The sequence below is a fragment of the Carassius gibelio genome, chromosome A3 (assembly GCF_023724105.1).
Source record: "Carassius gibelio isolate Cgi1373 ecotype wild population from Czech Republic chromosome A3, carGib1.2-hapl.c, whole genome shotgun sequence".
In the NCBI taxonomy this organism is placed as follows: domain Eukaryota; kingdom Metazoa; phylum Chordata; class Actinopteri; order Cypriniformes; family Cyprinidae; genus Carassius; species Carassius gibelio.
In genome coordinates, this window is record NC_068373.1 from 32,145,477 (window position 1) to 32,168,989 (window position 23,513).

The 23,513-nt window shown below is 40.9% G+C and overlaps 1 protein-coding gene across 2 annotated transcripts in view; it reads left to right on the plus strand.

The window, feature by feature from the left end:
* LOC127956044 (uncharacterized) overlaps positions 1 to 23,513 on the plus strand; it is a 114,906-nt gene that overhangs the window by 66,000 nt on the left and 25,393 nt on the right. The window lies entirely within an intron of this gene.

Here is a 23,513-nt window from a genome sequence, read left to right on the forward strand (position 1 = left end):
GAGGAAATAGGCGTATCTAAAAAAACATGGCCGCCATTGGCCAATGAAATGTAAGCACCTTTTTGACAAGGTTAACAGAGGTCAATCGGAACAAAACTCGGTAGGCACGTTCGACTTAGGGCCCTAAAGGTCTGTAAGAATTTTGAAAGAAATCGGCCACTAGTTGGCGCTAATTGGATTTTTTGGCTCAGTAATCACGTGGTATTACACAGATTCACATAATATGCATATCATTTGATAGATCTCCTCATGATGCACAACTTTGCCTCAAGAACCATGGCTGTCAATCAAATTGTTCATTAATTATTCACAAATATGTTAAAAACCTACTTTTGCGAACTAGTCCTAGGTTTTTCACCCAATCAGAACCAAACCAATGCAGTAATATTCTCTGGACTCTCTAGATCAATAGTTATCAAAAAAATGTTGAATTTTGTCCTTTGGTTAGCTGTAACCAGGTCATTAATAAAAGGGGCGTGGCCACATACAAACAAAAGCCTATAAAACCTCAACAGAAACTCAAAACTTTACAAAACTAGGAGAAAACATGGAGCAGATGTCTCTGAACAATCATGCAAAGTTTCATGGAGATCGGACAATAGGTGGCGCTATAACAGTAGAAAAGGTCTCAAAAACACAAGATTTATATGGTAAATGGCCTCAAATTGGTTAAAAATACTCATATATTCACGCAAACACTAGATCATATGATAGATCTCCTCATTCTGAACAACTTTGCCTCTTGGATCAATGTTGTCGATAAAACTCCTAATTAAATATTCAAGATTATTTTAAAAAGTTACTTTGGCAAACTAGTCCAAGGTTTTAAGCTGAAAATCAATAAAACCAATTAAGTACAATTCTCTAGACTCTGAAGGTCAATAATTATCAAAAAAATATTGAACAATTGTATTTGAACAACTATAAACCAGTTATTTTAAAATACGTTCTTTACGTAGTGTACCCAAAGACCTGTTAATACAAACAGAAAGCCCGCAAATTATCAAAACTGTGTAAAATAATGCATAATCTCATTCTAAACAAGCATGCAAAATTTAAGTGAATTCATGCCTAAAAAATAAAAAACAAAGTTACATTTTAAATCTCATTGAGTCAAAGTTTTCCATTTTGTTCAAACAGACATTTCCAACAGACGTAGTGGTGTTGTTGGCGCAGTGGATAAGACACACGCCATCGGTGCGAGCGACCAGGGTTCGAATCCACTGTGAGACACCAATGTGTCGCTGAGCAAGACACTTAACCCCAAGTTGGTCCAGAAGCATGTGACCTCTGACATATATAGCAAGTGTAAGTCACTTTGGATAAAAGCGTCAGATAAATGTAAACGTCAGTTTTTACACTTCTGCCACTTTATGATTACAGTGAAAGCTGAAAATGACATCTAAACTATTAAAAACTAGTTCAATCATTTAATTTCAGTGCGTGTGTCTGTCTGTGAGCCTAATCTCCATTTTGGATGTGTTTAACTGTCATCCGTACATCCAGGTTGGCCGAGACCACCCCAGAGACCTAAAATGCTTGAACCCCGATAAATGCTGCTTGCAGCTTTAATTATTATTATTATTATTATTATTCTCCACTCAAACTGATCGTGCAGCCCAAACCGTAAGGCCTAGAGAGCTGAAACTTGGTCAGATGGTAGAAGTCCGGCCTTCTTGTCAGATCCAAAGGCTTGCCCCAATCGGCCTAAAGGGGGCGCTACAGTGATCAAAAATGCGTTAGTGCTAATAACTCCTAAACCGCTTATCATAGAGCCAAAAATTTAACATTTCCGGAATCCGTGGGTCATGCGAAATTAAAAACGGTCACTCTGATTTTGGGTCTAGGAGGCCTCGTTTTTTCGCAAATTTGACGTATGTCCAAAACCTACTTTTGCGAACTAGTCCTAGGTTTTTCGCCCAATCTGAACCAAACCACTGCAGAAATGTTCTCTGGCCAGGGAATATCAATAATTATCAAAAAAAAGTTGAAATTTCGACTCGCTGTCGTAATGGGATGCCAAAACGTTCGAAAGTCGAGGAGCAATTTTACGCAACAGGCTATAACTCGTGAAAGAAATAAGATATCTTAACCAAACTTGCTACACATTTGTAAGACCTAAAACTTTGGTCAAATAAAAAAAAATTGCACACCTCTGCCACTTGGGGGCGCTATAAAAAGAAAAAACACATAAATGGCTATAACTAGGCTACCGTTGGCTCGATCGACCTAAAAATTGGTATGCAGTGTCTTTGTCTGAAGGGGCACAAGTACCTATGAGGACATTTGCATATCTCAAAAAACATGGCCGCCATTGGCCAAACAATTTTAAGCACCTATTTGAAAGGGTTAACGGATGTTGATCGGAACGAAACTCGCTGGGTGCGTTCGACTCATGAACCTTAAGGTCTGTAAGAATTTTGAAAGAAATCGGCCACTAGTTGGCGCTAACGAGTTTATTGGCTCTGTAATCACGTGGTGTTTTACTTATCAACACAATATGCATATCATTTGATAGATCTCCTCATAATGCACAACTTTGCCTCAAGAACCATTGCTGTCAATCAAATCGTTCAAATGTTATTCACAAATATGTTAAAAACCTACTTTTACGAACTAGTCCTAGGTTTTTTGTCCGATCGGAACCAAACTACTGCAATAATATTCTGTGGACGCTCTAGATCAATAATTATCAAAAAAATGTTGAATTTTGTCCTTTGGTTAGCTGTAAAGGGGTAATTTAGTAAAAGGGGTGTGGCCAACCATACCCCAAAGCCTATAAAACCTAAACGAAAACTCAAAACTTTATGAAACTTCGTGGAATCATGTATCAGGTGACTCTTAACAAGCATGCAAAGTTTCATGGAGATCGGATCATAGGTGGCGCTATAACAGTTGAAAAAGCCTCAAAAACACACATTTTCAATAGAAAATGATCACAATTTGTAGGACATGTTCATACATTCACACAAACACTAGATCTTCATATCATATGATAGATCTCCTCTTTGTGAACAACTTTGCCTCAAGGAGCGAAGATGTCAATCAAATCGTTCAATTGTTATTCACAAATATGTTAAAAACCTACTTTTGCGAACTAGTCCCAGATTTTTTACCCGATCGAAACCAAACCACTGCAGTAATTTTCTCTGGACTCTCTAGATCAATAATTATCAAAAAAATGTTGAATTTTGTCTTTTGGTTAGCTTTAACTGGCTAAATTAGAAAAGGGGCGTGACCAAAATACCCAAAAGCATATAAAACCTAAACGAAAACTCAAAACTTTATGAAACTTGGTGAAAACATGTAACAGGTGACTCTTAACAAGCATGCAAATTTTCATGGAGATCGGACCACAGGTGGCGCTATGACAGTAGAAAAGGTCTCAAAACATAAGATTTACATGGTAAATGGCCTCAAATTGTCTGAAAATGCTCATATATTCACATAAACACTAGATCTTCATATCATATGATAGATCTCCTCATTCTGAACAACTTTTGGGACCAATGTTGTCAATAAAGCTTTTAATTAAATATTGAAGATTATTTAAAAAAGTTACTTTGGCAAAGTAGTCCAAGGCTTTAAGCTGAAAATCAATAAAACCACTGAAGTACAATTCTCTAGACTCTGAAGGTCAATAATAATCAAAAACATGTTGAAAAATTGCATTTGGACAACTATAAACCAGTGATTGTATAATGTGTTCTTTTCACAGTGTACACAAAGCCCTATTTATACAAACAGAAAGCCCACAAACTATCAAAACTGTGTAAAATAAAGCCTAATTTCATTCTAAACAAGCATGCAAAATTTAAGAGAGATTGGGCAAAAAACATTACACTATAACAGTTATGTTTAAAAACAGTGTTGTTTGAGTAAATGCAACCACTAGATGGCAGCGGAAGACCACTAATGGGCTGATTCAGCACATTGAAACAGTACTTTTGAGAAGATTTATGAATTCATGCCTAAACAATAAAAAAAAACACTGTTACAACATTTTAAATCTCACTGAGTTAAAGTTTTCCATTTTGTTCATACAGACTTACCAGTTTTTAAAATTTTGCCACATTATGATTACAGTGAACCCTGAAAATGACATCCAAACTCTTAAAACTAGTTTAATCATTTAATTTCAGTGCGTGTGTCTGTCTGTCAGCCTATTCTCCGTTTTGGATGTGTTTAACTGTCATCCGTACATCCAGGTTGGCTCAGACCACCTCAGAGGCCTTAATGTGCTTGAACCCCGTAAATGCTGCTTGCAGCTTTAATTATTATTATTATTCTCCACTCAAACTGATCGTGCAGCCCAAACCGTAAGGCCTAGAGAGCTGAAACTTGGTCAGATGGTAGAAGTCCGGCCTTCTTGTCAGATCCAAAGGCTCGCCCCAATCGGCCTAAAGGGGGCGCTACAGTGATCAAAAATGCGTTAGTGCTAATAACTCCTAAACCGCTTATCATAGAGCCAAAACTTTAACATTTCCGGAATCCGTGGGTCATGCGAAATTAAAAACGGTCACTCTGATTTTGGGTCTAGGAGGCCTCGTTTTTTCGCAAATTTGACGTATGTCCAAAACCTACTTTTGCGAACTAGTCCTAGGTTTTTCGCCCAATCTGAACCAAACCACTGCAGAAATGTTCTCTGGCCAGGGAATATCAATAATTATCAAAAAAAAGTTGAAATTTCGACTCGCTGTCGTAATGGGATGCCAAAACGTTCGAAAGTCGAGGAGCAATTTTACGCAACAGGCTATAACTCGTGAAAGAAATAAGATATCTTAACCAAACTTGCTACACATTTGTAAGACCTAAAACTTTGGTCAAATAAAAAAAATTGCACACCTCTGCCACTTGGGGGCGCTATAAAAATAAAAAACACATAAATGGCTATAACTAGGCTACCGTTGGCTCGATCGACCTAAAAATTGGTATGCAGTGTCTTTGTCTGAAGGGGCACAAGTACCTATGAGGACATTTGCATATCTCAAAAAACATGGCCGCCATTGGCCAAACAATTTTAAGCACCTATTTGAAAGGGTTAACGGATGTTGATCGGAACGAAACTCGCTGGGTGCGTTCGACTCATGAACCTTAAGGTCTGTAAGAATTTTGAAAGAAATCGGCCACTAGTTGGCGCTAACGAGTTTATTGGCTCTGTAATCACGTGGTGTTTCACTTATCAACACAATATGCATATCATTTGATAGATCTCCTCATAATGCACAACTTTGCCTCAAGAACCATTGCTGTCAATCAAATCGTTCAAATGTTATTCACAAATATGTTAAAAACATACTTTTACGAACTAGTCCTAGGTTTTTTGTCCGATCGGAACCAAACTACTGCAGTAATATTCTGTGGACTCTCTAGATCAATAATTATCAAAAAAATGTTGAATTTTGTCCTTTGGTTAGCTGTAAAGGGGTAATTTAGTAAAAGGGGTGTGGCCAAACATACCCCAAAGCCTATAAAACCTAAACGAAAACTCAAAACTTTATGAAACTTCGTAGAATCATGTATCTGGTGACTCTTAAGAAGCATGCAAAGTTTCATGGAGATCGGACCATAGGTGGCGCTATAACAGTTGAAAAAGCCTCAAAAACACACATTTTCAATAGAAAATGATCACAATTTGTAGGACATGTTCATACATTCACACAAACACTAGATCTTCATATCATATGATAGATCTTCTCTTTGTGAACAACTTTGCCTCAAGGAGCGAAGATGTCAATCAAATCGTTCAATTGTTATTCACAAATATGTTAAAAACTTACTTTTGCGAACTAGTCCCAGATTTTTTACCCGATCGAAACCAAACCACTGCAGTAATTTTCTCTGGACTCTCTAGATCAATAATTATCAAAAAAATGTTGAATTTTGTCCTTTGGTTAGCTTTAACTGGCTAAATTAGAAAAGGGGCGTGACCAAAATACCCAAAAGCATATAAAACCTAAACGAAAACTCAAAAAATGAAACTTGAAACTTGGTGAAAACATGTAACAGGTGACTCTTAACAAGCATGCAAATTTTCATGGAGATCGGACCACAGGTGGCGCTATGACAGTAGAAAAGGTCTCAAAACATAAGATTGATATGGTAAATGGCCTCAAATTGTCTGAAAATGCTCATATATTCACATAAACACTAGATCTTCATATCATATGATAGATCTCCTCATTCTGAACAACTTTTGGGACCAATGTTGTCAATAAAGCTGTTAATTAAATATTGAAGATTATTTAAAAAAGTTACTTTGGCAAAGTAGTCCAAGGCTTTAAGCTGAAAATCAATAAAACCACTGAAGTACAATTCTCTAGACTCTGAAGGTCAATAATAATCAAAAACATGTTGAAAAATTGCATTTGGACAACTATAAACCAGTGATTGTATAATATGTTCTTTTCACAGTGTACACAAAGGCCTATTTATACAAACAGAAAGCCCACAAACTATCAAAACTGTGTAAAATAAAGCCTAATTTCATTCTAATCAAGCATGCAAAATTTAAGAGAGATTGGGCAAAAAACATTACACTATAACAGTTATGTTTAAAAACAGTGTTGTTTGAGTAAATGCAATTTATAACCACTAGATGGCAGCGGAAGACCACTAATGGGCTCATTCAGCAAATTGAAACAGTACTTTTGAAAAGATTTATGAATTCATGCCTAAACAATAAATAAAAAAACACTGTTACAACATTTTAAATCTCACTGAGTTAAAGTTTTCCATTTTGTTCATACAGACTTATCAGTTTTTAAAAATTTGCCACATTATGATTACAGTGAAACCTGAAAATGACATCCAAACTCTTAAAAACTAGTTTAATCATTTAATTTCAGTGCGTGTGTCTGTCTGTCAGCCTATTCTCCATTTTGGATGTGTTTAACTGTCATCCATACGTCCAGGTTGGCTCAGACCACCTCAGACGCCTTAATGTGCTTGAACCCCGTAAATGCTGCTTGCAGCTTTAATTATTATTATTATTATTATTATTCTCCACTCAAACTGATCGTGCAGCCCAAACCGTAAGGCCTAGAGAGCTGAAACTTGGTCAGATGGTAGAAGTCCGGCCTTCTTGTCAGATCCAAAGGCTCGCCCCAATCGGCCTAAAGGGGGCGCTACAGCGATCAAAAATGCGTTAGTGCTAATAACTCCTAAACCGCTTATCATAGAGCCAAAAATTTAACATTTCCGGAATCCGTGGGTCATGCGAAATTAAAAACGGTCACTCTGATTTTGGGTCTAGGAGGCCTCGTTTTTTCGCAAATTTGACGTATGTCCAAAACCTACTTTTGCGAACTAGTCCTAGGTTTTTCGCCCAATCTGAACCAAACCACTGCAGAAATGTTCTCTGGACAGGGAATATCAATAATTATCAAAAAAAAGTTGAAATTTCGACTCGCTGTCATAATGGGATGCCAAAACGTTCGAAAGTCGAGGACCAATTTTACGCAACAGGCTATAACTCGTGAAATAAATAAGATATCTTAACCAAACTTGCTACACATTTGTAAGACCTAAAACTTTGGTCAAATAAAAAAAATTGCACACCTCTGCCACTTGGGGGCGCTATAAAAAGAAAAAACACATAAATGGCTATAACTAGGCTATCGTTGGCTCGATCGACCTAAAAATTGGTAAGCAGTGTCTTTGTCTGAAGGGGCACAAGTACCTATGAGGACATTTGCATATCTCAAAAAACATGGCCGCCATTGGCCAAACAATTTTAAGCACCTATTTGAAAGGGTTAACGGATGTTGATCGGAACGAAACTCGCTGGGTACGTTCAACTCATGAACCTTAAGGTCTGTAAGAATTTTGAAAGAAATTGGCCACTAGTTGGCGCTAACGAGTTTATTGGCTCTGTGATCACGTGGTGTTTCACTTATCAACACAATATGCATATCATTTGATAGATCTCCTCATAATGCACAACTTTGCCTCAAGAACCATTGCTGTCAATCAAATCGTTCAATTGCAATTCACAAATATGTCAAAAAGCTACTTTTGCGAACTAGTCCAGGGTTTTATGCCCGATCGGAACCAAACCACTGCAGTAATATTCTGTGGACTCTCTAGATCAAAAATTATCAAAAAAATGTTGAATTTTGTCGTTTGGTTAGCTTTAAATGGGTAATTTAGAAAAGGGGTGTGGCCAAACATACCCCAAAGCCTATAAAACCTAAACGAAAACTCAAAACTTTATGAAACTCGGTGAAAACATTTAAAACATGACTCTTAACAAGCATGCAAAATGTCATGGAGATCGGATCATAGGTGGCGCTATCACAGTTGAAAAAGCCTCAAAAAACACACATTTTCAATAGAAAATGATCACAATTTGTAGGACATGTTCATACATTCACACAAACACTAGATCTTCATTTCATATGATATATCTCCTCTTTGTGAACAACTTTGCCTCAAGGAGCGAAGATGTCAATCAAATCGTTCAATTGCAATTCACAAATATGTCAAAAAGCTACTTTTGCGAACTAGTCCCAGGTTTTTTACCCGATCGAAACCAAACTACTGCAGTAATTTTCTCTGGACTCTCTAGATCAATAATTATCAAAAAAATGTTGATTTTTGTCCTTTGGTTAGCTATAACTGGCTAAATTACAAAAGGGGCGTGACCAAAATACCCAAAAGCATATAAAACCTAAACGAAAACTCACAACTTTATAAAACTTGGTGAAAACATGTAACAGCTGACCCTTAACAACCATGCAAATTTTCATGGAGATCGGACCATAGGTGGCGCTATAAAAGTAGAAAAGGTCTCAAAACATAAGATTTACATGGTAAATGGCCTCAAATTGTCTGAAAATGCTCATATATTCACATAAACACTAGATCTTCATATCATATGATAGATCTCCTCATTCTGAACAACTTCTGGGACCAATGTTGTCAATAAAGCTGTTAATTAAATATTCAAGATTATTTTAAAAAGTTACTTTGGCAAAGTAGTCCAAGGCTTTAAGCTGAAAATCAATAAAACCACTGAAGTACAATTCTCTAGACTCTGAAGGTCAATAATTATCCAAAACATGTTGAACAATTGCATTTGGACGACTATAAACCAGTGATTGTATAATATGTTCTTTTCACAGTGTACACAAAGGCCTATTAATACAAACAGAAAGCCCACAAATTATCAAAACTGTGTAAAATAATGCCTAATTTCATTCTAAACAAGCATGCAAAATTTAAGAGAGATTGGGCAAAAAACATAACACTATAACAGTTATGTTTAAAAACAGTGTTGTTTGAGTAAATGCAATTTATAACCACTAGATGGCAGCGGAAGACCACTAATGGGCTCATTCAGAAAATTTAAACAGTACTTTTGAAAAGATTTATGAATTCATGCCTAAACAATTAAAAAAAACACTGTTAAAACATTTTAAATCGTACTGAGTTAAAGTTTTCCATTTTGTTCATACAGACTTATCAGTTTTTAAAATTTTGCCACATTATGATTACAGTGAAACCTGAAAATGACCTCCAAACTCTTAAAAACTAGTTTAATCATTTAATTTCAGTACGTGTGTCTGTCTGTCAGCCTATTCTCCGTTTTGGATGTGTTTAACTGTCATCCATACATCCAGGTTGGCTCAGACCACCTCAGAGGCCTTAATGTGCTTGAACCCCGTAAATGCTGCTTGCAGCTTTAATTATATTTGTTTTTTGTATTTTTTGAACATAGGTTCTTTTCTTTTTTGTTCATACTGATAGAATGTATATGCTGAGATAAGCAAATGTTTAAATAAAACATATTTTGCAGAAGGCATTTAGTTTTGGTGGGTGATTGGTATACTAGACACATAACAGTTTGATCATGCATTGCTAGTGTTGATCAGGTAGGCCTTTGATTACCTTTGTCCATTGTTGTTTATCCATGATTTCAAATTAGAATCCCCCAATGGCTTTTTAGTGCAAACCATTAGCCCAAACTACTTGAGCACCAGTTAAAGCCCAAATTAGGCAAAATAACTTATTGAGTTGAAATCAATTGCTGACAGCTTGGTCCCCCCCAGTTAAAAAATCCCATCTGCGTCCCTGCACCAAATACCCCTCTTAAATCTTTCACTGAGTCCTAGATTAAAAAGGTTTTACTTAAAAGAATATTACATGTGTTTAGTGGTATACATACCACAGTTTGGGAACCACTGTTGCTTACTTTACTTAATCTGTGATGGGTGGGAATAGAGCTTGTGGGTGTGTGCGTGCGGGCATGCGTGTGTGTGTGTGTGTGTGCGTGTCCGTGTGCATGTCGGTATGGCGTGTGAATATATATGAGTGAGTGCGCTGATTATTATTATTTTTTTCGTATTACTATTTAATTATGATTATTTTGATTTTTGGTTTTATTTGATTGTATCTACTCTGTTGTTCTGCTGTTCTATGTTGTTTGGACATGATCCTGAGGACCCCCATGAAAATGAGATGTTTCATCTCATGGGGTTGATGCTCAAATAAATAAATGTTTATAAATAAATATTTGTTTTGTTTTGTTTAGTTTTTTTGTCCCTAAGAAACGTTGAGATGCATATTCGCATACGTTTGCAGTGCGAATGTGGAGCGTATTGGTTTCTGCACCCATGTTAACAGATTAGAGTAAGGCTGTTCGATTAGCTTCATTTTAGGGCCGGATTATCAAACAGAACATTTGATGGGGGCCATCTGGATCTCTTTCTGGGGGACCTATAAAATTAGAACTTAGATTGAAATCTAAAATCTATTAAAGGTTAACATTAGTGTTGCCTGTCAATCAATTAAAAAAGGGTTAGGGTTAGGGTTAGGGTTAGGGTGATTAATGTGGAAACCGCAATAACGCATGTTTTTAATGGTATATTTTGACTAAGTAACCTATTATTAATGAAGTATTGATTCCAATACTGCTACTGGTGTCTCTGTTAAATGCATTTTCCCTCAATTTTACCTAGCCTATTAATTATTATTAATTACAATATAATAGAAAGCCGCTATTTTTTATGTTTAATAGGCTCTGAAATATAAAGTGATTTAAAACAATCTTTACATAAACTATAGAGATTCCCCTATATTTAAGCTACAAAAGTTAATCAGCGACTAGAGCAGTCAAGTGATGTCTATTTTTCTTGTGTTCTTTGATTTACATCAGTGACAGACTTTAGTGGTTTTTACTTTAAAAGCAGCGCTGTCTCTTTAAAACCTGATGCACATGATGCAGATCTGACACATACCCTATTTTCTCTAAACTCTTTACAGTCATTTTAGACTTTATAACTCTATGTTTATGAGGTAACTCGCAAAAAAATGTGTATTTAGACAATTGTGTGTGTGTTTTTGTCTGTTGAAGTGCTACTGCTGTCTAAATTGGATCGGTGTATGTGTACGTTACAGCTGAACAGCAGCCTTTCAAACTATGCTTACTTCGCTGTGTTTAGACAGCATAACCTCAGGCATGTGGGGAAGTCATGGCCTAGTGGTTAGAGAGTTTGACTCCTAACCCTAAGGTTGTGGGTTAAATGCAGAGCACAAATTTTGAGTATGGGTCTCTGTCACGTCACGTTCATGTGTCTCCACATTCTCAAGTTATGAAGAATAAATCTTATCCCAGGCAGAACCGATCACCTCTGAATCCAGTTTGGACTAATAGGTGTGAATACTCACACAATTTACATGACTCCAACTAACAGTGGAAACATTTGTATGCATTTTGATCCTTTTTTCAACAGCGTTTTGGGGGCCTGAAATTGCTAACTTTTGAAAACAGGTTTCAGAGTGCATCATTGTATAGAGCAGTCACTAGTAATATGATTTAAGTGCTTTTTACTTTTGGCCAAAAGGTGGTGCTGTGTCCAAATTGTGATAATGATAATATAATGTATAATGAAACACATAACGTTTGTAAACATGCCCAAGTCATGCAGAGATACAGCCTCATAAACACCTTGCCATCATACAATCAATATGATTAAATTTGGTGGAAATCAGAAGTTTGAAAAGGAAAGTTTGATCTACTATGACATAAATTTATATCTTTGTTCTTGGCCGGACTATCAAGACTTATGTCATGATAAGGTTATTAGCAGGTTTATAAATGTAATGATATGTTTGAGCACAAGGTGACAATCTCACCTAACACTGTGAGTACTTTCAGAGCAGCTGATGGTGATAAATACAGTCTTTCAGAACAACACACTCATATGTTGCACTAAATCGTAAAAGACCAGATTTGTGATTTTTGGACAATCCATTAAGCAGGGATGAGTACAGAAACCCAATATTTAATTGGCCCCGGGGCTAAATTATGAAAGACAGAATTATCAATAAACTCTGACATTAACAGTTCTACTATAGGTACAGGAGAGATTAAGAAAACACATATCATTTATTATTGCTATATATAGATTATATTGCAAATTCTATCTCACCAGAGTCACCAGCTGTTTTTATATGCAATAATATTCAAACATTTGTTTATGATGTATTTTTGCTATTCGCAATTCAGAAGCGAGATTGTGCTAATGCAGAGGAGTCACAGCATGCGCAAACATGTAAAGCCTAATTAGTTATTATTCGAAGAGAGAACTAAACATTCAAACATCTGCATACACTTTAGGCCCGTGGCTGTGATGCATTCAGAGGATTACGATGTTAAATGCCCTCAAGTCACTGGGCTCCACAAGTTTTAAAATTGGTTAAGATTGGAAAATGTGTGTTTAATGTGTCTCAATGCGGACTTAGTCTAGTCTGTGTATTGTATTCACATCTTTGCAGTCTCAAAATCTCAACTGTAGAATCTGCAAATGATCTGGAATGACTCTCAGAAAGACTGTGATCTGTGTCTGCTGGGACTGATCATTCTCTCTCATTCTCTCACTTCTCACAGGTAAACACCTTCTTACATTCAATTCAAGTTTATTTGTATAGCACTTTTCATGATACAAATTGTTACAAAGCAGCTTTACAGAAAATTACGTTTCTACAGTATATTTAGAAGTAGTCTGTCAGTAGTGACCAGGAACACCCAAAGTAACATATTAACTGGATTTCTTGTTTTTATGCTTTCCAACTCAAGGGTGGGGGGCAGGGCGGGGTCTAGTTATGTTGTAATATTGTAAATATTTGTTTTAAACCAGGAAGGTGAGCCAATGGATATTACAAGCAAAGTGCAAACTCTGTGCAAGAGTTATGCGGTGGATCTCTTAATCTCAGTCGATTCACTTGAAAGTGAAAGTAAAAACTGAAGGTGTTTTCGGCATCTGGCACTGCATTAAAAGCTTCTTCTTCTTGGCTCTCAACAGAGATGGACGCATTTTCACAAATGGCTACACAACGGACGCTTGGGAGAGGTGGCGGGTCTTGTGTTTGGCAGCTCTTTCCGTGGAGGACATTGAGGATATCTACCTATTTATAACCATGATAACAGGTCTTCTGCTGATTGGATTAGGAATTGTCCTGGGTTATCGGGGAATTCAGAAAACGGGAACAGCTATCCAAAACCTTAATTGAAGCAGTGGGCAGAGTGGTCAGCACTGAGACTATAAACCGCAATATGGATAACATCATGAAGAAGCTGACGGCTTTGGAAAGGAAAATGGATGGATTTGGAGACCAAAATGGACAAAAAGAGTAACCGTATAAATTGGAATGCGGCTACTCGCCCCAAGACCAAACAACTGGAATCTTATCTTCTTTCGACTCCCTCTCCCTCTGGCCTCAGCCAAGGTCAATACTGGGAACAACAACTCCCCCGGAGGAGTACTGCAGCCAGACGCTCTTGCGTTCCTCCCCCTCTTCCACAGACACCTGCTGATTGTTGACTCTGTCTGGGACCTGAACAAGGATGTCTCCATGGCAACTTGCTTTAACGCTATCACAATCGGTGGACTGAGGCACCTAGATTGAATCGCAACTCTCCAGGTCTACAAATACATGAACTCTTACACACACACACACACACACACACACACAAACACAAACACATATATACAAATATGCAGTCACCATCCACCCCCCCATCCCTCGCCCTCGCCTTCGCCTTCACCACTTTGTTCCACCAGTCTGGCAAGCGGCTCTGTGACCAGCGCCGTAGGGCTGCAGGACCAGATGGCTGCTTGCCTGCGCTGGATTACCTCGACCCCCCAATCTCCATCCACAGTTGCAAAGTCATGTGTTTATGGTGTATTGATTATGTGCTTTTGTTGCTGAGGTGTTTTTCCTGTTCCCATACTGTACCAGCATAGTCTGGGTGTTGGTTTATTCTCCTCACTTCCCTAATGTTCTGCTGTATTACTTCCTCAATTCCCTGTCTTCCTGTTTTGTCTACACCCTTGTCATATTGTATGTATGTTGTCTATATGTATGTATGTACAGGTCGATGGCTAATTTGCTGGTACTTTTGACTAGTGACAATAAAGGGCTAATACTAATACTACTACTTCTACTACAAAGACGACGAAATACAAATCTACTTCACATGCTGATAATGGTTTATACAGTAGCTAAATGTTTTAATTTACTTATTTAATATTTCTCTTGTGGTTCGAAATATATAGGCTAGTGCAAAGTCAATAAATTGTATAAATAAAGAGTTTTTTTTTTTTTTTTTTTTTTTTTTTTGATGATGATGATGATGATGATGATTGCAGTGTTAATAATTGTACTTATAGGCCTATAATCAATAAACCTGTTTTGAAAGACCTTTCAATAAGGAGTAAGCTGGCATAATCCTTGCCTTGAAGTGTCAGTTTTGTTGTGATGCACAATGATTATTGACAATTATTATGGTTAAAACATAGGTTACTCATGAGGATGACTGGCAACAGTCATCCAAAAGAGCTGGTGAGAGTTTTTTTTTTTTTTATTATTATTATTTTTGTTAACAACTGTTTATTGAAATTTTCTTCTGGGAAAAGTAGTATGACACAAAAAGCAACTGTGCAAATTTAGAACCCATCCCAACCCATCCTACCCCCTGGTGTACTTAAAAATAAAGTACGTCTGTCGTCTGTCCATTGTGAGGAGGATTCCAGCGGTTGACTGAAACCTTATTTGCTGCTGTGAGAGCAACTAACAGTAAACATCTTTCTTTAAAGGACAAGATGAGGTCCCAAAAATCATTCATGAAAAAAATTGGTATGAAGTCAAACATATCTCAGTATCCAACAAATAAGATCCTGTTGTCAGGGGTGTGTACTGGACAGAGGACTCAGATGCAGAGTTAGAAAAAGGAGAATCTTTTTTCTCGCCACAAAACACAAAATAACATAAACAATAACAAAACTGAGACAGCACCCTGCACTGTGGCAGTACCCCCCACCTCAGGGACGCCTCCTGGCGTCCCCGGAGGACTCACCATGACGCTGATGAAATTGATCAATGAGAGCGCGATCCAGAATATCGCGAGCCGGAACCCAGCATCTTTCCTCCGGACCATAACCCTCCCAGTCTAACAGATATTGATGGCCTCTACCCCTACGCCGAACATCAATGAGCCGCCGTACAGTATAGGCAGGCGACCCCTCGATGAGCCTAGGAGGCGGAGGGGCAGAGGTCAGGGGCTGAAGGGGGGAGCGAAAAGCAGGTTTAATCTTAGAAACATGGAAAACCGGGTGGATCCTTCTAAACTGAGGGGGTAATTTGAGCCGAACTGACACCGGATTAAGCACTTTGGCTATGATAAACGGTCCAACAAGTTTGGGTCCCAATTTACGTGAGGGCAGTCTGAAGTTAATGTCCTTAGTAGACAACCACACTCTCTGACCACGCACGTAAAGTGGGGGCTTAGTACGGTGACGGTCCGCCGATGCCTTGTTCCTCTCGCCAGTCCGAGTGAGGGCTTCTCTGGCGATCCTCCAAGTACGGAGGCATCTCTGAATAAACGCATGCGCGGAGGGAACAACGGCATCGGATTCTTGAGAGGGGAATAGAGCTGGCTGGTAGCCTAAACAGCACTGGAAGGGAGACAAACCCGTAGATGAGACCGGGAGGGAGTTATGCGCATACTCTACCATGGTCAACCTGGAACTCCAAGATGACAGTTCAGCAGACGCCACACAGCGCAGGACTCTCTCCAAATCTTGGTTTGCACGCTTGGCCTGACCATTAGTCTGCGGGTGATAACCGGAAGATAGGCTCGCAGTCGCCCCCAGCTGTCGACAGAACTCTGTCCAAAACCTAGACACAAACTGGGGACCTCTGTCAGAAACCACATTCACCGGGAGGCCATGAATACGGAAAACGTGATCTAAGACCGTAGTCGCTGTCTCCCTCACTGACGGCAATTTGGGGAGGGGAATAAAATGGACCGCCTTTAAGAACCTGTCCACCACAGTGAGAACCACCGTCTTTCCCCTAGAAGGAGGCAAGCCAGTCACAAAGTCCATCGCTATGTGTGACCAGGGCCGCGAAGGGACCGACGACGGCTGAAGTAGCCCTGCAGGGGGTCGATTGGATCCCTTACCCGAAGCGCAAATCGGACAGGCCGACACAAACCGTTGAGCATCCTGTGCCATGGACGGCCACCAAAACTGCTGCTTGATTTACCTACAAGTACGAGTCGCTCCAGGGTGGCAAGCTAGACTAGAAGAGAGGCCCCACTGAAGTACGCTAGTTCGGACTGACTCAGGTACAAAGAGCAGACCCTCTGGGCATCCAGTGGGAAAAGAAGCATGGCGTTGTGCCGCGCGGACCTTGGACTCCACCCCTCAGGTGAGCGCAGCCACAACCCGTTCGGGATGCAAAATGGCCACCGGGAGGGTGGGACTAGCCTCAGCCTCAAAAACCTGCAACAGTGCGTCAGGTTTACCATTCTTAGAGCCTGGGCGATAAGAATTGGTAAACCTGAAATGTCCAAAAAATAATGCACAGTGAGCCTGCCTAGAATTTATTCTCCTGGCGGTGCGAATGTACTCAAGATTCTTATGATCAGTCCAAACGATAAAAGGAAATCGCGCTCCCTCTAACCAGTGACGCCACTCCTCCAGGGCCAGCTTGACAGCTAGTAACTCCCTATACCCAATGTCATAGTTCCGTTCCACGGGGGTTAAATGATGAGAAAAGAAGGCGCAGGGATGTATTTTCTCTTTCGAAGTTGATCTTTGAGACAAAACTGCCCCCACCTCCTGACGCATCCACCTCCACAATGAACTGACGAGATGGGTCAGGGGTCGTTAAAATGGGGGCCGAAACAAATCGGCACTTAAGGTTCTCAAACGCAGCTTGGGCCTGCGACGACCAACAGAATCGTCTCTTTGTGGGGGTGGGATCAGTCAGAGGAAGGGCGATTTGGCTAAAATTCCGAATGAACCGCCTGTAAAAACTGGCAAACCCCAGAAAGTGCTGGACTGCTCTACGACAATCTGGGGTGGGCCAATCAGCAACTGCCTTTACCTTGGCGAGATCCATTCGGATACCTTCAGGCGAGAGAATAAAACCCAGGAACGGAACCAACTTTGCGTGAAACTCACACTTCTCCAACTTAACGAATAAACGATTCTCCAGCAGCTGCTGGAGTACTCGCCTGACGTGCTGGACATGATCACGCTCATTCTGGGAAAAAATAAGGATGTCGTCGATATAAACAAAAACAAACTGATCGACCATGTCTCGGAGCACGTCGTTGACGAGTGCCTGAAAGACCGCCAGGGAGTTGGAAAGCCCAAACGGCATAACTAAGTACTCAAAGTGCCCTGTATGGGTGTTAAAGACGGTCTTCCATTCGTCCCCCTCCCTAATCTGAACCAAGTGACAAGCACTGCGTAGGTCCAACTTCGTAAAGATGGTTGCCCCCTGAAGGAGCTCGAAGGCCGATGACATCAACGGCAAAGGATAATGATTCTTTACCGTGACGTCATTCAACCCCCGATAGTCAATACAGGAGTGCAGCGAACCATCCTTCTTCTCCACGAAGAAGAACCCCGCCCCGGCTGGAGAGGATGAGGGACGGATAATGCCTGCTACCAGAGAATCATGTATACACCTCTCCATGGCCTCCCGCTCCGGACCCGACAGAGAGTAAAGGGTGCCACAAAGTGTCCTGGCAGAAATCGGTTCGGCCAGTGCAACAGCCAAAATCCCCAGACGAGCTGCCAGTCTGGAATCCATGAAGTGGCCCTCCGCTCCAGAGTCAATCAATGCTGAAACCTGGAAAACAGCTCCCCCAAACTGTACTGAAGCTTGGAACTCTGAACGGCCACCAGGTGGCAGTCGAGTTGTAGTGACGCTCACCATGCGCTCTCCCTTGCGTGAAAAGCGTCGCCCTGCCACAGGGTATGCCGCTACCACGTGACCCGCCTCACCGCAGTAAAGACAGAGCTGATTATCCAGGCGACGGCGTCACTCTCCTATTGTCAGCCGTGCTCTCCCAATCTGCATGGGCTCCTCCTCCGGGAGGATGCGGCGTTGAGACATCATGTCACATGCTGCAGCATACAGAACCCCGGTGACGTGTTCATGGGGAATCCCCTCTCTACGGTGCCGAGAACGGAGAGTAATCCGGTCATCGACCCGAATGGCAAGATCGATAAACCCATCCAAGCCAGGGGGCAGCTCTAGTGAATAGATCTCGTCCTTCACCTGCTCAGCCAGGCCGTGGAGGAAGTGATCCCAGAGAGCCTTCTCATTCCAGCCACAGGACGCGGCGAGCATGCGGAACTGAATAGAGTAACCGGACACCGACTGAAGCTGAAGTCTGCTGAAGCAGCGACAATGCTCGTGCTGCCTCAATACCGCGTGCCGAGCGGTCAAACACCTTGCGCAGCTCCCTCGAGAATGCCTCAAACGACGCACAACAGTCATGTTTGCTGTCTCACATAGCCGTTCCCTACTCTCGCTTGACCAACCAGGAGAGTGATGACGAACGCCACCCGGGATTGCTCCGTGGGAAAACAGGAAGGCTGGAGAGTGAAAGTCAGCGAACACTGGGACAGAAATGATTGACATGAGTTGGGCTCACCCGAGTATGGAGCGGGTGGATTGAGTCACGGTTCCGCGTGGCGAGGAGCAGGTGGGACAGACGGGGCATCCGGAACAGACGGGGCAGCTGAGGGGCTGGCCTGCAGCTGGTCAAGCCGTTCGGCTAGCCGGTTGAGCTGGAGAGCAATCTCCGAGTAGGCGTGACGAGAAGCTGCAGTTTCCTCCTGCTGTCGACCCAGAAGAGAGCCCTGCTGCTGAAGAGCTCGGCGCAGCTCCGTTTCCTCTGCTGAATCCATCCTTGGTGAGTAGATTCTGTCAGGGGTGCGTAATGGACAGAGGACTCAGATGCAGAGTTAGAAAATGGATAATTTTTTTTTCTTGCATCAAAACACAAAATAACATAAACAATAACGAAAAGCTCTGGCGCACACAGAGATCTCCGAGCTGGCCGGCACACTGCGGACCACTCGCGCTGCCTGATCTCCGAATTATGGATCCTTAGACCAAGAACAGAAAGTGAGACTGATACTGAGAAACAATGCAAAACATGGGCAAAGACAAAACAATCTGCTCATGACCACAGACAGAAAAGCAGAGACATATAAGGGAGTGGGGGAACGAGCGACAGGTGGGGAAGAATCAGCTCGTGATCTGCACAACCCCGCCTTGATCAGTGCTGATTGCCCAGACCACGAGCTACTGAACAGACAGGACAACACAGGCCACAAGGGAAGCTGAGACGGCACCCTGCACGGTGACACCTGTGAGATCCAAGTCCAAGAAGGTGAAAGTTAAAAATCGTGCCTAAAAGTCCTTGCGCACAGAGATTGCATGACATAGAAGATGACAGATTCATATAAAAATGTTTCATTGGAGTCAAGTAAACCCTATGCAGCAATTTCCAATGAATCAAGTGGGGGTTAGGGTTCTTAGAAGACAATTTAAACCTTCCGCATACCTGATCTGAAAATAAAACATGCACCTCCTCATTAAGATTCTTAGCCTAAACACATGTAATAGATAAAGATTGGTATGAATGCTCAATAAGAAAGAGATAGATAACTGAAGGAGAGGAGGGAGATTAGGATTAGTTTGTGCAAAGATACTAACTACCTTTCATAGGCAGTTGAGAGGAGAGAATTCAAAAGAGGGAGAATTCAGGATATATGAGCCTGAAGAGAAGTAGGAAGACAAGACCAGTTTTCCAAATCTGTGGATACTTTGGCTATAATACTAGTGAAAGTGAAAGTCGTGACATTTGCCAAGTATAGTAATCCATACTCTGAATTGGTGCACTGCACTTAACCCATCCAAGTGCACACACACAGCAGTGAGAAGTGAACACACCATGAACACACACCCGGAGCAGTGGGCAGCTATAGATCCAGCACCTGGGGAGCAACTGGGGGTTCAGTGCCTTGCTCAAGGGCCATGGATCACCAAGACTGAAACCTGCGACCTTCAGGTTACAGGTCCAACTCTCTAACCATTAGGCCATAGCTGTAAACTGTATTTGCACATTAGTTTGTTTTGATGTGAATCGACACATTTGTACATCTTGAAAATGTCAGTTGTATTTTTACTCATTCTTGTACATTTGAATACAATATTTTAAAATATATTTGTAAATGTGTTATTTGCATATTAAAATAAAATATGTAATTTACAACAAAGTAGTTTCAAAATATGGTTGTATTAAGCAATTTTTTTTATAAAAATACTGATGTTAATTAATCTAAATAATTAACTCAACTGTTGGGTAACTTTTAACCCAACAGGATTTTAACCCAATGGGTTGGGTTGAAATAACCCACAGATGGGAAGGTGCTTTACCAACCCATAGTTGGGTTAATGGTTTTAGTGTGTAGAACTCCGATACAAGAGACAAACATCAGTGTTGAGAGGACAGAAAAATACACCGTGCTGTAAAAATTCAGGTGTATGCACATTTAGTAGTCCCTGTGTAACCGTGATCAGTAATTCTGGTGCTTATAATTAAGTGATTGTACAAAAATACATGCATCTTCATACATCGGCTATACATCTTTGCAACAATAAAATTTGCAAATATTTCTGTTTTACTACCAAATTAAGTAATTTCTAAGTAAATAGGAAAGTGTTACTTCCTGTGACATACACGCTCTAAAGTGCCCATGAGTGGGATGGGCCTAAAGTTTGGTGTCAACATTCTAAAGCATTGCAGAGATAAAATAGTTTTGGCTTTGTGCCATCAAATTTGTCAATGTGTTAAACAAAAATGGTTTTGCTAAAAGTCCAACCAATGATCTAGAACGAGTTAGAAAAAGAAGATTTTTAAAGATTTTACAGAATGGCTGTTACGAACCTCCAGTGAACAGTCCAGAGGAGGAGAAGGTTTTCAACATTATTAATAATAAAAATAATAATAATAATAATAATAATAATAATAATAATAAAAACCACTTCGGGTTGAAGAAACAAAGGAAACTGTTCTTCTGTAGTGAAGTGAAAGTGAAAGTGAAGTGACATTCAGCCAAGTATGGTGACCCATACTCAGAATTTGTGCTCTGCATTTAACCCATCTGAAATGCACACATACAGAGCAGTGAACACACACACACACTGTGAGCACACACCCGGAGCACCTAAGTAGTGGTATCGAAGGTGGAGAGAGAGCTGTTCATGCACTCCCCCCACCCACAATTCCGTCTGGCCCAAGACTAGAACTCACCACCCTTCAATTGGGAGTCCAACCCTCTAACCATTAGGCCACGACTTCCCCTTGTACATATGGTGTTTTATTTTACCAATTGAATTAACCTAAATACATAGATACAAACAACTAAAATGAGGAAAGAAAGAGCAAACACATTACTCTTTACCACCCTCTCTCCACTGAGAGAGTAAACCCCCAACATGGGGATCAAACTTGTTTCACGCTACTGCAGGAACTCCACAAACGCCCCTACAGTATCACCCAGCTCTAGGAAGCTGTATCCATCTAGACGTCTGCTCTCCATCCACTTCACCAACATCTGCCTGTTCTCTTCCCTTTTTACCAGCTCTCGCTCTCCTGCTGACTGCCAACAGGTATTTCTCTAATTAATTGTCAACTGAAAACAGGTGTGCACACAGGACCTGTGAAAGACAAAAAAACAGCAGTACATCTATACAGAGGAGAGATTTCACTGCTTCAAAAGCATGTTGACAATCGTCCGCACAAACAGGACAGCGGGACTACATAAACTAGTCGGGGAAAATGACTACTGAGAAGTTTCTGCAAAAACATCTGTAATATCCAGCCATACCAAGAAAACAACGGAGATCACGTCTAGTCTATATACTAGCACAGCGGTAACATTGGCGTCAACAGGACAGACCTGGCCATGGCCCACCTGTTTCCCCAAGTACGTCACGGTGGCCTTTTCAAACTCACACTTTGCCAAGTTTAGTGTCAGTGATGCCACCGCCAACCTCTGAAACACCTCGGCCAAAATCGACATGTGACTAGTCCAGTCGTCCGTGTACACTACCACATAATCTAGGTATGCATTGCAGTTTGGTACAGTACCTAATACCATCCACATCATGCGTTGGAACGTTGCCAGTGCATTTCTCAACCCAAAGGCCATAACAGTATACTGCACGAAGTGATCAGGGGTAACAAATGCAGAGATATCCGATGCCTGAGGGGTTAGTGGCACCTGCCAGTACCCCTTCAGTAGATCTAACTTAGTGATGTACTCCGCGGGACCAATACTATCAATGCAGTCTTCCATCCAGGGCAAAGGGAACGAGTCTGGGACTGTCACTGCATTTACCTTACAAAAATCTGTGCAGAACCGTAGCGTACCATCAGATTTAAGAGTAAGTAAACATGGGGAACTCCATGGGCTACAACTAGATCTAGCTAACTCATTTCGTATTAAATAGTCAACTTCCTCTTTCATCATCTCTCTCTTAACCAATGGACAACGATAGGCATGCTGCTTTATTGGGGCCGCTGTCCCAATGTTGATATCGTGCAGTATTACAGTGGTCTGGGATGGCACATCGCTAAACAGAGAGAGATGAGAAGTTATAAACAAAATTACATCATCACGTTTCTCCGGTGAGAAGTATGACAAATATGCCTCCAGGTCAGACAAGAGTTTCGAATTAGGAAACCTGCCACCCTGATGACCTTCACCAAGCCCTGCTAACCCATCGTCAAGCTCCTCCCCGTCACAAACCAAGGAAGCAATGGTGTTGCCTGGAGCAACAGTCTCTGGAGTTTCTTCCTGCTTCTCCTGAACCACGTCTCTGGGAGTAGTAGGGCTTCAACATATTAATGTGACACAGACGTTTCTTTCTTTTACAGTCAGGTGTGAGAATGATGTAATCAGTTTCCGACACTTTGCTATCCACCACATAGGGTCCTAAAAAATGAGCAGTAAAGGCAGTGCCGAGCACAGGCAATAACACCAAGACTTGTTCACCTGGTTTAAATTGCCGTTCAACCACTTTGCTCTCAAACCGCTGCTTCAAGCATTCTTGTGACTGAGCCAAATCTCTCTTTGCCAAGGAGGTGGCACAGTGCAACCGCTCCTGGTTCTGGGATACAAAATCCAATA